The sequence below is a fragment of the Miscanthus floridulus genome, chromosome 15, assembly GCF_019320115.1.
Source record: "Miscanthus floridulus cultivar M001 chromosome 15, ASM1932011v1, whole genome shotgun sequence".
Taxonomy (NCBI): domain Eukaryota; kingdom Viridiplantae; phylum Streptophyta; class Magnoliopsida; order Poales; family Poaceae; genus Miscanthus; species Miscanthus floridulus.
Genome location: NC_089594.1, coordinates 62,291,042 through 62,307,161, shown reverse-complemented (window position 1 = coordinate 62,307,161; position 16,120 = coordinate 62,291,042). Strand labels below are relative to the sequence as shown.

At 42.5% G+C, this 16,120-nt stretch overlaps 1 pseudogene; it reads right to left on the bottom strand.

The window, feature by feature from the left end:
• Positions 1–3,271: 3,271 nt before the first annotated feature.
• On the bottom strand, positions 3,272–3,960 carry LOC136508465 (uncharacterized; annotated as a pseudogene).
• Between the last annotated feature and the right edge of the window lie 12,160 nt (positions 3,961–16,120).

Genomic DNA, 16,120 nt, shown 5'->3' with positions numbered 1-16,120 from the left:
GGAGAAGCTTGGAAAGAATTTGATAATACTTTCAAGTCTTTTACAGATGATCCCTGTAGTTTGAGGTTAGCCATTGCTACTGATGGATTCAACCCATTTGGTCAGATGACCAATTCATACAACATCTGGCCAGTGATAGTGGTTCCATACAATTTTCCACCATGGATGTGTATGGACCAATCCAATTATATGCTATCTTTAATAATTCCAGGCAAAAATTCACCGGGCAAAGATTTCCATGTGTTCATGCAGCCTTTGATAGCAGACATGCTAACTCTTTGGGAAGGTGTCCCTACTTATGATGCACATGAAGGCAAAGAATTCAGTCTGCGTGCAACAATTCTGGGGGAATCAATGACTACCCTACATTAGGCACCATGTCAGGTAGAACTACTAGGGGTTACTTCACATTTGTGCACTGTGATGAGAATCCATGCTCCGAATGCCTAAGAAACAAAATTGGTTTCATAGGCCATAGACGTTTCCTCCCAAACAACCATCCCTAGAGGAAAAATAGATCTTTCAATGGCCACCATGAAACTAGAGAGCAGCCAAGCAAATTTAGTGCAGATGAGGTTATGGCAAGGTTGGATGAAGTTTGCTATGTTCTAGGCAAAAATCTAGATAAGCCAAAATCAAGAAAATGATGCCATAATGGAGAACAAGTATGGCATCTGAAGGTTAGCTTGTATGATTTGCCATACTGGTCAAAATTGAAGCTGCAGTACAACCTTGATGTTATGCACATAGAGAAAAACATATGTGAAAACATTTTGTCAACTCTACTTAATATTCCGAACAAGACAAAGGACACAATCGCTGCTAGACTAGATTTGGAAGACAGAGGTATAAGAAAAGAGCTTCCTTTGTAGGAAGACACTGGTAATTCATCCTCAAAGCCCAAAGCTTGTTACGTTCTAACACCAGAAGCAAAGAAGAAGTTCTTGCAGTTTGTGAGCAATGTTAAATTTCTAGATGGCTATGCCTCTCATATATCAAGATGTGTCAATATGGAGGGAGGAACAATGCATGGGCTGAAAACACATGACTGTCATATACTGCTGCAATGTATTTTACCAGCTGGCCTTCGTGGTTTGGTGCGCAAAGACGTATATGAAGTAATTGCTGAATTAGGTAGGTTTTTTAGACAACTTTGCTCGAAAACTCTAAAGGTTGATGCACTACACCAGATGAAGGAAGATATTGTAATTATCCTTTGCAAGCTAGAGAAAATTTATCCTCCTGTATTCTTCGATGTTATGGTTCAGCTAGCAGTACACTTACCTAATAAGGCACTCCTTAGGGGACTGGTTCAGTATGGATGGATGTATCCCATTGAGAGAAGATTGGGCACCTTTAAGCATGTCATCCACAATAAAGCAAGACCTGAAGGATCTGTTGCAGAGGCATACACTGCATATGAGTGTATGACCCAGTGCTCAACATATTTCAGTGACATTTTTACACCCAATGATTCTCTATTTTTTGTCATGGTATTAACGTGTTGGGTGCTTCAACACTTCATTACGAAGATAAAGACTATGACTCCATGGTTTGGTTTGTTCTAAATAACTGCGAAGAGGTTGATGAATACAAAGAGTGAGTAATTTTGTCATTTCATTTATGCCAATTTTAGTCAATATTAGTCTCACAATAAACTAATTAACTACTTCCTTTGCAGAATGTATAGAGCCCAATTGGAACAACAACAGGTCAATAATATTGAAAAATGATGTCAACACACTTTGCTGCATGGTTTGAGAAACATGTGCGTGCAACTTTTACAACCTGAGTGAATCATTTATGATACAATAAATTTTCAAAAATCACCAATTCTCTGTGTTTTCCTATAGATTACCAGATTGAATTACGAAGGCACAACAAATGTTGATGAAGACTTGTACTCACTCGCATGTCGATCGGATAGGCGTGTGCGATCATATAGGGCTTGTATAATCAATGGGGTACGGTACCACACTATGGCTCATGAGGCACATAGGAAAACACAAAACTCCACCATCAAGACTATAGGGGATCACAATGATATCACTATTGACTACTATGGGACAATCAGAGACATTAGAACAACAAAGGAGATAGATCTGTTATCTTATTACGGTGTGAATGGTACAATCTTGAGGGAAGGACATACCAAATGAAAGATGATGGTTACTTCAAGAGCATTAACATCGAAGGTTGATGGTATAAGAATGATCCTTTCATTCTAGCCACAGAAGCTTCACAAGTATTTTTCTTGGAAGATACAAAGTTTGGCTCATCTTGGCGAGTGGTACAAGAATTTGGCCACCGACATATATTTGATGTTGAAGAGTCCGATGGAAAGCAACCAATCCATGAACAAGTACAAATGAGATGTTAGGAGGCATACCAAGAGAATACTTCGTCCAGAGATGGTACAGTGGGAGACATTTATCCTGATATGGATTTGTTGCACATGGACAATCAACCAAGCAGCTCTATTAATAGAGACCTTGTCGAGAGCATCTGTGGACATCAACATATAGCTCAAGGTGATGAAACAGACAACGAAGATGAAGATGAAACCTTCCTTGAGTACCATAGTCCAAATGAAGACAACATATCAAAAGAAGACAGTGATGATGACTAGCCTTTGCATTTCTGGAGCTATTTGTGAACCATGAACTTCTGTTAGTGATTCTATTGTATCTGAATTATGCCATTGAAATTTGTATCTAAATTATAAAATTGTAAGACCTTGTATGCAATGATTCTGTTTCAATGTTAAACTTGATTTATGAATTCTATTCTATGCACATGTAACCTATTGGAAGTTACATACAGGCTATATGCTGCCAAAATATCATGGATATGTTATATGCTGCCTAGAATTCATCGAGATGATATATACTACAAAAATTTTGGGTTTTTATGACAACCTGATAGTGTCATGGAAATTACAGGATCTGTCATGATATATATGCTAGAAGTTACATACATACTGCCAAAATTTCATCACACACAGGTTACACATCAAAGCAACAGGGATGTTTAATTCCAACATACATCACAAAGGTGCATATTTCATCACACAGATAGGTTACATATCCATGCACACAAGAGATGTACAATAGCACAAAGGCACATATTTCATACCAACTACAAATACATGCTGGATAACAGGTTCAATACAACATGTCCTAGCCTACTTCATCATCATAGCCAAAAGCATATCAAGTGTGACCAACATATCCAACCTACTTCACAACATGTCCTACTTCATCATCATTGCCTACTTCAACACTATAGTTACAACCAAAAGGATGGCCAACACCAAGAATGTTACATTCAGACAACCACACACAAGACAAATACAGCTTCCCATGCCTTCCCTGTTCTTGCCAACCATTTCCTTCAACTTGTTCAGATTCTGCTCTAAGCTATCAATTTTTTTCCACCAGCTCAAGAACTTCTGTTGTCGAAGTTGCTGCAATGGTCGAGGAAGCTGACAGTAGATAACCATTATCATGAAGGAACACCACATATTCTTCCTCGAACCAATACCTAGTACATGTCCCCTACATCAAAATTAAAACAACAGGCAAATTAACATCAATAGTGTAGCCACTGAATGCTAAAAACACTACCATTCTCAGGCATGCCCATTCAAACAAGAATGAAATTTGGGCAATGCAAAATGATTATAACACTGACATTTCGATAGTTCTTCCTAGGGCACTTGAAAAATCTCCTTCCAATGTTATACTCAGACTGCGTGGTAGTGGCAGCAAACACCCTCACGTCCTTGCAATCAGGGCACATTATCAACGGCAACCCGGTCACATCATCAATCGGCGCCTGCAGCTCAACAGCAGTGGGCGGAGGCACTACAGCAACAACAGCAAGGGATGCGGGTTGCTGGGAAACCCTAGCTACGCTTGATCGCCGAGTGCGAGCGGTAGATGATGACGCCTGCGACATGAGAACTTGAGGGAGCGGGGATTGATTAGGCCTCACAAATCAACTGGAAAGGGGGGAGGTGAGCGACGGGGAAAGGCAACGGAGGGGGAATGGGGAGGTGGATGAGGACGACACTGCCACAATGGCGTACCTAGGGACTAGGAGCATGCCGCCGACCAACGAGATGGAGTCGCCGCCGGTCACCTGAGATCCGTGCTCCACCGAGCGGGCTTGTAATGGATCTGCGCGCTAGCTCTGCCCAGAGCCACCGCGTCGTCAGTTGGGGAGTTGGCTCTGCCTAGAGACCGGCCACCAGCAACGCTCTGCCTAGAGGCGGCAACACCGTCGGTTAGGGAGATGGGTAGCTGGCTCCGCCCAGAGGCCGCCCGCTGCCGTCTTCAGTTGGGGAAATGGGGAATGAAACTAGTCAATAGAAAGGGGTCAAGGGTCCACCTCCTATTGGGGGTATATTGACGTTGGGGCCGTCATGTTTGAAATAACAAACAGTGACGCTCCAAAGCCGTCACATAAAAACAACACATATCGTCATAAAAACACCATTGTCAACCAGCTCTGGCGACTTACATTTTGTGACGACACTTGGTACCTTTATGTGACAAAAAAATAGCGCCGTCATAAATAGTTATGGCTGTCCAAATTTTATGAAGCTACAGAATTTTGCGTCATATTATGATATATTATATGACCAAAATTTGCCCCGTCATGTGAATTTTTGTCATAGAAAGAAGGATTTCTTGTAGTGAAACTAAATGGCTTATTGGGTCCATTTTCCTTACAGAGGTGGTTTTTGTGGTGGGAGAAAGCATGATTCCCGCGTTATGTGTGCGAGACTAGCGACGAGAGAGTCGCTAGTTGATTTCTTTTTCTACTTTCTCTCCCATCCACGTTGGCCTAAATCTGACGCTAGCTAGCGATTTCGCTGGCCGTTGGGGACGTCCTAACACTTCATCTGTCATAATAAAACAAAACATCTTGGGCATGATAATGCTAATATATATACATGAACGGAATGAGCAATGAACATTCTTGAAATATAGAGTGATGAAGTCCAATAATGGGGACTATGAGATGGTAAGTTGCAATTCAATTAATCACTCTAGCTAACGTTCAATTTTCTTTACCCATCTTAACCATTTTGGTATAAATTTAGCTACCTAGATTTAACACTAAAATTATAATTAACAGAAACTCTTCATTAGTTAGATCAGTCACTCGGATGTTATATTGTGTATGTGAATCTAGTTCTTATCTTATTAAATATTAATACGCTCCTAACATGAAAACCAACATATAATAAATAAACTATTACATCGTGTGGTCACCATCGGAAACTACATGCAGGCATTAGAGACGCATAGTTCTCCTACATATGCATGTGTCCACATCCATTTGGTAAAGTTGCTAATGGATCAGACGACATGCGTACTCTGGATAATGTTTGGAATAGCTAGCTTCAAGTGGGGTCTAGCGAGATATAGGGGGAATATTTAGATACTTATAATTTTCTTGATACCAGCTTGTGCAAAAATAGGGAATCTCTTCAAAGCTTGAACGATCCACAAGTTTATGATAAGGTTTAAACAATCAGCCAATACTTTTTTTTCAAGACCAGGGCCACGGCATTGGATGCTATATATGTATATCAATATATGGTTCACTGGTTACTCTTCAATATACTTGCATGAACTAATTTTAATTTACAAACACCATCCTTGGCCCTTCCACTTCTACACAGCAATTAATTGGCCACGTTTGGCATGGCGCTCTAAATGGCTTTGGCTTCTTGCTATAGTGCGTGGAGGAGCTGGAACTGGTGAAGAAGTAAAACATAGTGGCTCCACCATCTCATAGTTCATTTTGAGAGGAGATAAAAACGACTCCTTGCCGTGTTAATATGAGGCGCACATGAGGTCAAAATTGATATGAGGTCTGCAAACTTCAAACTTTGAGTTGAGTTAAATGAAACTACATTTGAGGCAAGTGTATCCATTTTGTGAATGATGTACAAGCCCACTTTTTCGAAATTTTATGGCAAGAGTATATGCTAAAATATGCTTTCAAAAAAATTAAATTTTTTGGACCACTTTATGTATTATTAGAATTATTTTGTGGTAACTGAAGGTCGAATATTCCTTGCAAATAGTTGATTTTTTCATCTACCTCCGTGAGCGATGATTGAATGGACCATATGAACCTAAATAAAGTTTTATGTAATTTTTGAATCTTTGGGGGGGGGGGGGGGGGTACATGCAATTCAATTACGAATATATTTTGATAGTCACACAAAAATTCATTTCAACTATAAAAATAGTGTATCATTACTAAAATTTCTGAAACTCTCGAGCATCAACATATATGTAATACCCTGAAAATTTTGCATTTTTCCAAAATAGATAAAATGATTTATTAAGCATTTTTGTGAGCATTGAACCTAGGGAAATAATAATTTTTATGGAATTAAAATCAAACATAAGGTTAGTAAATTCTTGATGCATGCATGCTGCTGCATATTTATTTTTGTGATAATTGGTCTTGGTTCAAAGTTCAAAGGAATTCAAAATCTATTTGAAAGTGCTTTTGGAAATCTATTTCGAGAAAAAAAGGAAAAATCCTTCTCACTCCCTCCCCTCTCTCATTTCGGCCCACAAGCCTTTTCTTCCGCACCAGCCCGCTAGCCCAGCTGCGCGCGCCCTCCTTTCCCCTCCCCCTTCCTTCCTGGGTCGGCCCAACAACCGCCGTCGTGCCACCCCGGCACCACGTGAGCAACCGCCGCCGCTCCCTCCTTCCATCTCAGCCGCTGACAACTCGGCCCCGCCCGTCAGCGCCTTCCCCCACCTCTCACAACCGCCGCGTCCGGTCCAAGCCGCAACCGCCACCCCGCTCTTGGCGTCGTGGGCGCGTCACCCGCTCCCCTGGCCTCATTTAAAACGGAGCCGTGACCCCGCCGCTCCCCCTACTGCTTTTCCCCGCTTCTTCTTCGCGTTCGCCGAGCGCAGCAGAGGCCGCAACCACCGCATCGACGAGCCGTGATCCACCATTCGCCCTTAGCGCGGACAGCCGTCCCCGAGCCGCCGTCGACATCGATTTTCCCCACTGTGAGAATCCCCTCGCTCCCCTCTTTCTCCCCGTGCTGTTATTTGCGTGTTTCATGGCCCGTAGACCCTGTTTTGTGTGCACCCGGTGAGCTCCATGCCGCCGGCCATGGCGACCGCTGGCTCGGTCGTGTCCTTTGGCCGCCGTATCAGCCTGGCCGAGGTCTCCTTCACCCCCGCTATCCCCCGGTGCTCTCGGATGGGCACACTGTGGCTCATAGGTCGAGTTCCGCACGCGCCGGCGAGGTTCTTGCCGTCGACAATGGCTGCGCCGCCGCCGAAGCTACTGTTCTCGGCTGGCTCCTTCTTTCTTCCCCCAGATCTAATCCGAACCACCCATCCATGATCCAACGACCCACGTAAGCCGATACTCCTTCACGAGTCGGTTTTGCTAATGAGTCCTTGAGCTTTTCTAAGTCTTAACCCGCTGTCCAAAACACATTTCCAGAGTATGCTTTCCCCTTTTGAAAACATAAAATATACTGTTTTAGTCCAAAATACATTTTCAGTATTTACAGAAATGCCAATGCACTGTGTTGCTTATAAAATCGTCGTTATAACTCCGATTTGACCCGTTCAAATCGCGTTAGGTTAGAAATTAAGTTCTCTAGTTGTTAATACCACTGTTAACCCTGTTTGAAACATTTAAATTTTGAGATTAGATTTAGTTAAATAAATTGCTATAGGAAATCTCGTTTAAATCATAACTTTCACGTTTTAGCTCCGTTTTTCGTGAACTTCGCGTTGACGTGATCGTAGCGAGACATAGAATCTTTTCACAAACATTTTATCTTGTTTTCTATACTACTGGTGTACTGTTCTAACTATAGGAGTGTTTGCTTTGCATGAATGCCTTTGGAATGTTGTATGTTGCCGTGTTGGTCGTGTTCAGACGGTGAGGAGAACGTTGGAGACCAAGAGTTCTTCGACGACCGCAGGACCAGCAGGAGTTTGCTAACCAAGGCAAGTATAGCATGGGCCTACCTTGATGTCCTATTCACTTTAATCATTCACTCATGTGCATGTGTCTAACTTTGATAACCATAAGGACATCCTAGTTATTTGATGACATGTTTCCTTGACTCCTATGGGTTAATTGCATATGGGTAGATTGCTAACGCTCTAACTGAACACGGTCTATACAATGGTTAATGGTTCTATGGAACTAAAGGTAAAACATGCTTTATAACAACCGATCCAAAGGGCGAAGGTGCGGATGACTTTGATCATGATGCCCTAAGCCCTCCATAAGGACTTATCTGTCGGCAAAAGCTGGGACTAACAGTGCAACCGTGAGAGTCATATGGCTCTGACTTTAGCTCAGTAATAGGATCTTTTCTAGCTTGTTAGAGGTTACCTTTATGGCGCAAAAGAGGCTTGCCACGTTGGGTATAGGGCTGCCTCTGTTCCTATGTGTATAGCCATGATGGATATGTGCCATAGGAAAGGGGGGTTCCTACATCTGCCTGCCGAGGAAACCTAGCAGCCCTAACTTGTTAGAGAAACCTATGAAATGGCTTCATAGTGTACCCTGCCGCTTACGTTGGTAGTGATATGGGAGTAATTAACCCGGGCATATGGGAATCATGACTCGCGGTGAATGTGCACAACCTCTGCAGAGGATTACAAACTATTATAACAGTCGTGCTCACGGTCATGAGTGGCCCGGAAAACTCACAGAATAATTAGTTACTTATTGTTGTTTATTTATGATGTTATACGATGATAATATGATCCCAATGATTCTGATATCTGATTATGTGGGTTTAAACAGGAGCTTAAGCATAACTTGATAATAGTTGATGATAAAATCTTGACCTACTAAAAATGCTAACTGCAGTAAGCCAGTGTCATCTTTTTGAGCTTTCATAACCCCATGTTAACTTGTTAAGTACGGGAAGTACTTACGCTTGTTTACTTTCTATATTTGGTTAAAAATCCCGGATGGGTAACAGATGACAACGTGTATGAGGAGTTTCCTGAGGACTATTAGGCTTGTGGTCAACCAGTTGACCATCCCTGTGATGGAGTTACCACGAGAGAGTTATCTTTTATTTTCCGCTGTGTTGTATAAGATTATGTGATGATATTAATCGTGTTGTAAGAAACACCGTGATGATACTTTATATAATTTATCGACTTATGTGTGTGACTGATCCCTGAGCACACATGAGCTTTATGCGTTCAATTTTATCCTTAAAATTGGGTGTGGCAAATTGGTATTAGAGTCATGTTGACTGTAGGACGCAAGCCTAGTTAGAAATGGTCGTTTTAGCATCTTTGCTCCTGTGGTTTCATGCTTACTGTCTCATTCTTGTTATTTTATTAAAATATTTATGCTATTCATACCTTAATCTATTATATAAAATTGTTGATTCTAATTCTATCTTACTCTAAATCTATAGATGTCTCATAACCCGAAGACCGCCCGCCTCAGCACTGCAGGCTACCGTGCCTTGTTCACCCCGTGCTCCACAGGCGGAGAAGGAGATTGTGATCATCTCCGATGATGAGGTGGAACCTTTGATCGAGGATGATGAGGAGTGGATGGCTACCCTAACACCTACACCTACTCCTACTCCAGCTGTTGCACCTATCTATCCTATTGTAGCTACCCCAGCAGAGTCATCAGCTACTTCACCTACGCTTGTGCCATCCCCAGCTGTTCCTATGGTGGATGAGGAGATAGACTGGAAGTGCAAATACTACTTCAAGCCAGCCTCGGAGACAGCCTACTACCACACCCTCCTTACTCATGTGCTGGATGACTACTACCCTGATCTGCACACCTCCATTAGCTATCATTGTGCCGAGTACTAGCATCCTTTGGAGGCAGCCTTTTGGAAGGTAGAGCTGGTTGTCACTGCTTGGAATGACATAAAGAATGGACACGAGGTGGAGATTGTCCATCGTGCCCCTGCCAGACGGGCTCACGCATTGGATGGCATGGAAGATGCAGCGTAGGACGCCTACATCTACTATCATGGTCGTCGTATTGAGGCCATGAGGGAGGATCGTTTCAGGTTCCTTCCTCACAATGATCATGAGGGTAACTGGCAGGTCCTGGCACCACTAGAAAGTGACCCAACTCTGGAAACAATAGTGCAACATGTCCATGCCATGTAGGGGGTAGATGAAGAGGTCAAGGGAGAGCTGCGTGCATCACAGAGGGCCGAGAGGAGTCTCCAGAAGCAAGTTGATGAACTGCGTGCTCAACTTAGGCTGCCATCGATCTACAAGAAGAAGCGCCGGTCGTTCACCATGATTGACACCGCCCCATAGGTGTTAGATTCCTTGTTTAAAGATTATAACGTTGTTAGTTCGTGAGTCATGTCTAGTCTTGTTTGGTCTTGTGAACTTTAATGATTAGATGTTTTTAATTGTGAACTTGGCTGATTTGGAGTTTGTTTGATTGCTGGAGGTTTGTGGGTATGTCCACAACTTCCCTAGGTTTGAACCTTAAGTTTAGATGATGTTCTTAATGTAGATGATTTGCTTTATCTTATCTCTGCTGTGCTGTTTTCTAGAGCAGCCTGTATTCTTTATCTTGTATCTCGAGATCTGGGCTGTCAAAAATTCTGAAATTTTTGTGGAGATATCTAGACTTCTGTATCTTTCCAATGTCTCTAGAATCACATCAACTATTTGTTTAGGTTTGTGAGATCTAGCTGTCACAAGTTGATGTTCCTGCGCAGACTAGAACCCAGAACAGATTCGGTTTAGCTATGTTTTTGACCAGGTGTATGTCAGAATCTGTAAAAGTGATCTAAATAAAAGTTGTATCTGATCTCCTAAGCTTTCCAACCGTTCTTGGTACACCTCTGTTGGATCTCTGAAACTCAAGTTATGACAGATTTACCGAACTACTATAATTGAATCTTGTCCAAAAAGTTTTCAGCATTGTTCATTATCTTTCATAAGCTTTCTATAAAATTGGAAATCTCTAAAATTTTACGCATTTGCTGGAAAATAGATGGCCGCAAGAGGAGGAAGAGGTAGAGGCTGTGGTCGTGGACATGATGCTCTCATAAATCCACCACCACCGCCACCAGTGACTATGGAACAATTGATGGGAATGCAAGCGCCAGTTGATGCAAGCCATGATGCAATGCTTGGATAATAAACCGGTAAGAGGACCACCACCTGTTTAGGTCAGAGACAAGCATGGAGAATTCATGAAGGGTCGCCCTCTGGTGTTCACCCATGCCGCAGACCCTTTGGAGGCAGATGATTGGTTGTGTGCTATGGAAAAACAACTTAACATAGCACAATGCAATGATCTTGAGAAGGTGTTGTATGCTTCTGGTCAACTCCAGGGAGCAGCTCAGGATTGGTGGGATTCTTTCTAGTATGGATGCCCCAACAATGCTCTTGCTATCACCTGGCAGGAATTCAAGGACAATTTCCGGTCATACCATATCCCTGATGGACTTGTGGAATTGAAGCAGGAGGAATTCAGGTCACTTAAGCAAGGATCCATGACTATGGCGGAGTATCATGACAAGTTTGCTCAACTCTCACGCTATGCTCCAAATGATGTAGCTGAGGACAAGGAGAAGCAACGTCAGTTTCCTCAAGGGACTTTATGATGGACTGCAGCTCCAGCTGATGTCCAACACCTACCCTAACTTTCAGTCCTTGGTGAACCACGCTATTGTGATTGACGATAAGCGCAAAGAGATGGAAGCCAAGAAGAGGAGACTTCAAGGGCAAGCTTCTGGAAGCAACACCCGCCCGCATGCCTATCCCTAGCAGGGGTTTCAGCAGAGGAATCAAGGACCATCTAACTAGGGAAACCGTGGTCAGTATCCTCAGCGTAACCAGTTCTAGCAACGCCCTTAGTACTAGCAATAGTATGGTAATCTACGTCCCCCGCAACTGATCGGTAGTGCAACAACACGCCAGGGAATGCTCAACAATGCTCCTGTGAAGAGTGGTGCACCCAATAACCCCAATGCATGCTACCGCTATGGAGAAGTAGGACACTATGCTCATCAGTGTCCAAAGAAGCAGAACCAGCAAGCTCCTCAGAACCAGAATGGCAATCAGAAGTTCAATGCCCGACCACCTCACATTGCTAAAGTGAACTGTGTCATCTGATGCAGCTTAGGAGACGCCTGAGGTCATGTTGGATACATTCAGTGTCAACTCTATCTCTGCTATAGTACTTTTTGATTTCGGTGCTTCACATTCATTTATTTCCCAAGCTTTTGTTAGAATGCATAGCATACCTTTATGTGCTATGAAAAACCCCATACTAGTAAATTCACTGGGAGGTAGTATGCCAGCTTCTTATTGGAGTCCCTCAACTAGCATTTCCTTATGGGGGGTAGACTTCAAAGTGAAACCTATTGTGTTGAGAACAGCGGGAATTGATCTTATTCAGGGAATGGATTGGATGAAACAACACCGGGCAGTGATTTAGTGTCAGGAGAAATCTATTGTTGTGACATCACCCAATGGAGATAGAATCTGTGTAGAAGTGGTAGTGCAAGCTCAGCCAACAGCCACTGTGAATCAGTTGGATGGTGATGCCAATGAATAAGATCGTGTTGTGGAGGAGTTCCCGGATGTCTTCCCCGATGACTTGCCAGGTATGCCACCTGACCGAGACATTGAATTCATTATTGAATTATTACCTAGAACTGCACCAATAGCTAAATGTCCATATAGAATGGGGGTTAATGAATTAGAAGAGCTTAAGAAACAACTAAAAGAGTTGTAAGAAAAAGGTTTCATATGCCCCAGTTCTTCCCCATAGGGGGCACCTGTGATCTTTGTGGATAAGAAGGATGGTAGCCAATGAATGTGTGTGGATTACCGTTCACTTAATGAGGTTACTATCAAGAATAAATACCCTTTTTCTAGGATTGATGATTTGTTTGATCAGTTGAGAGGAGCCTATGTGTTCTCCAAGATTGATCTCCGCTCAGGTTATCATCAACTAAAGATTTGAAACTCGGACATACCTAAGACAACATTCATTACACGGTATGGCTTGTATGAGTATACCGTTATGTCTTTTGGATTGACCAATGCACCTGCATACTTTATGTATCTGATGAATAAGGTGTTCATGGAGTTTCTTGATAAATTTGTGGTGGTATTCATTGATTACATACTGATATTCTCCAAGACTGAAGAAGAACATGCTGAACATATAAGGTTGGTCTTGCAAAAGCTTAGAGAACATAAGTTGTATGCTAAGCAGGAGCAAGTGTGAGTTTTGGTTGAAGGAGGTCTCTTTTCTAGGTCATGTTGTCTCCAATGGTGGAATAGCAGTGGATCTAGGCAAAGTGCAAGATGTGTTGAATTGGAAACCACCAACCAATGTAAGTGAGATTCGTAGTTTTTTGGGATTGGCTGGATACTACAGGAGATTCATTGAAGGTTTTTCCAAGCTTGCTAAGCCTATGACAGCCCTGTTGGAAAAGAATGCTAAATTTATATGGTCTGATAAGTGCCAGGCAAACTTTGATGAGCTAAAGAAGAGATTGACTATAGCTCTAGTGTTGATTTTGCCTGATTTAAGCAAGAACTTCTCTATATATTGTGATGCATCTTGTTTGGGCCTTGGATGTGTGCTTATGCAAGAAGGAAGAGTGGTGGCATATGCATCAAGACAATTGAGGAAGCATGAGTTGAATTACCCTACTCATGACTTGAAATTGGCAGCTGTGTCATGCTTTGAAAATCTGGAGACATTATCTAATTGGGCATAAGAGTGATATCTATACAGACCATAAGAGTTTGAATTATATCTTTACCCAATCAGATCTGAATCTGAGACAACATCGTTGGTTAGAATTGATCAAAGACTATGATTTGGAAGTGCATTATCATCCGAGAAAAGAAAATGTCATAGCTGATGCACTTAGCAGGAAGAGTTATGCCAATGGACTTGGGATGGCATTTATGTCAGCAAAGTTGTGTGCTGAAATAGAGTATCTCAACTTGAGTTTTGTCACTAATGCAATGGAATTGGTGATAGAGCCTACATTGGAGTAAGAGATATGCAAAGGTCAATTGGAGGATGAAAAAACTAAAAGAGATAGCGGAGAATGTAGTGCTTGGAAAGGCACCAGGATTTAGGAATGGATGAGAATGACACTCTTTGGTTTGGAAAAAAGGATATGTGTGCCTGAAGTGAAGGCTATCCATGATGCAATTCTACAAGAGGCCCATGAGTCTGCTTATTCTATACATCCTAGAAGTACGAAGATGTATTTGGATCTCAAAGAGAAGTATTGGTGGTATGGTTTGAAGAGAGATATGGCAGAGTATGTGGCTTTGTGTGACACTTGTCAAAGAGTGAAAGCTGAGCATCAAAGACCTATAGGATTGCTACAACCAATGAAGATTCCTGAGTGGAAATGGGAAGAAGTTGGTATGGATTTTATCGTAGGTTTGCCCCGCACTCAAAGAGGTTATGATTCCATATGGGTAATAGTGGATTGACTCACCAAGGTTACTCACTTTTTACCAGTCAAGACTACCTATACAGGTGCAAGGCTAGCAGAGTTGTACATGGAAAGGATAGTGTGCTTACATGGTGTTCCCAAGAAAATTGTGTCGGATAGAGGCACTCAGTTTACATCACAATTCTGGCAGAAAGTATATAGATCTTTGGGGACAAAGTTGAATTTCAGTTCTGCTTACCACCCACAAACTAATGGACAGACTGAAAGGATCAACCAGATTTTGGAAGATATATTGAGAACTTGTGCACTGCAGTATGGTAATAGAAGATAAGAGTCTGCCATATGCGGAGTTCTCGTACAACAATAGTTACCGAGTCTCAAGATGGTACCTTTTGAGGCGCTGTATGGACGTAAGTGTAGAACGCCTTTGTTCTGGAATCAGACTGGTGAAACTCAAGTGTTTGGACCCGATGTCCTTAGAGATGCAGAAGAACAAGTGAGAATGATTAGAGACAACTTGAGAGTGGCTCAGTCCCGATAGAAGAGTTACGCTGATACTCGCAAAAGAGAGCTGACTTTCGAAGTTGGAGATTATGTGTACCTAAAGGTGTCACCAATGAGAAGTGTGAAAAGATTCAATATGAAAGGAAAGTTGGCACTAAGGTATATTGGACCTTTTAAGATCCTAGAGAGATGTGGAGAAGTAGCCTATCAGTTGGAACTGCCTGAGAGTTTGTTAGGAGTGCACGATGTGTTTCATGTTTCTCAATTAAAGAAGTGTTTGCGAGTACTAGAAGAGCAGATTCCTTTGGAAGAGCTTGCTATTAAGGGAGATCTTACATATGAAGAGTATCCAATAAAGATCTTGGAAACTACAGAAAGAGTTACAAGAAGCCGAACTATAAAGATGTGCAAGGTGCAGTGGAACCGATATTCAGAGGATGAGGCTACTTGGAAAAGAGAAGAGGATCTGAGAAAATCTTATTCGCAGCTGTTCGAGTAAGCGATCAACCAATCTCGAGGACGAGATTCTTTTAAGGGGGTTAGAATTGTAATACCCTGAAAATTTTGCATTTTTACAAAATAGATAAAATGATTTATTAAGCATTTTTGTGAGCATTGAACCTAGGGAAATAATATTTTTTATGGAATTAAAACCAAACATAAGGTTAGTAACTTCTTGATGCATACATGCTGCTGCATATTTATTTTTGTGATGATTAGTCTTGGTTCAAAGTTCAAAGGAATTCAAAATCTATTTGAAAGTGCTTTTGGAAATCTATTTGGAGGAAAAAAAAGGAAAACTCCTTCTCACTCCCTCCCCTCTCTCATTTTGGCCCGCAGGCCTTTTCTTCCGCACCAGCCTGCCAACCCAGCCGCGTGCGCCCTCCTTTCCCCTCCCCCTTCCTTCCTGGGTCGGCCCAGCAACCGCCGCCGTGCCAGCCCGACACCACGCGAGCAACCGCCGCCGTTCCCTCCTTCCCTCTTAGCCGCTGACAACCCGGCCCCGCCTGTCAGCGCCTTCCCCCACCTCTCGCAACCGTTGTGTCCGGTCCAAGCCGCAACCGCCGCCCTGCTCCTGGCATTGTGGGCATGTCACCTGCTCCCCGACCTCATTTAAAATGGAGCCGTGACCCCGCCGCTCCC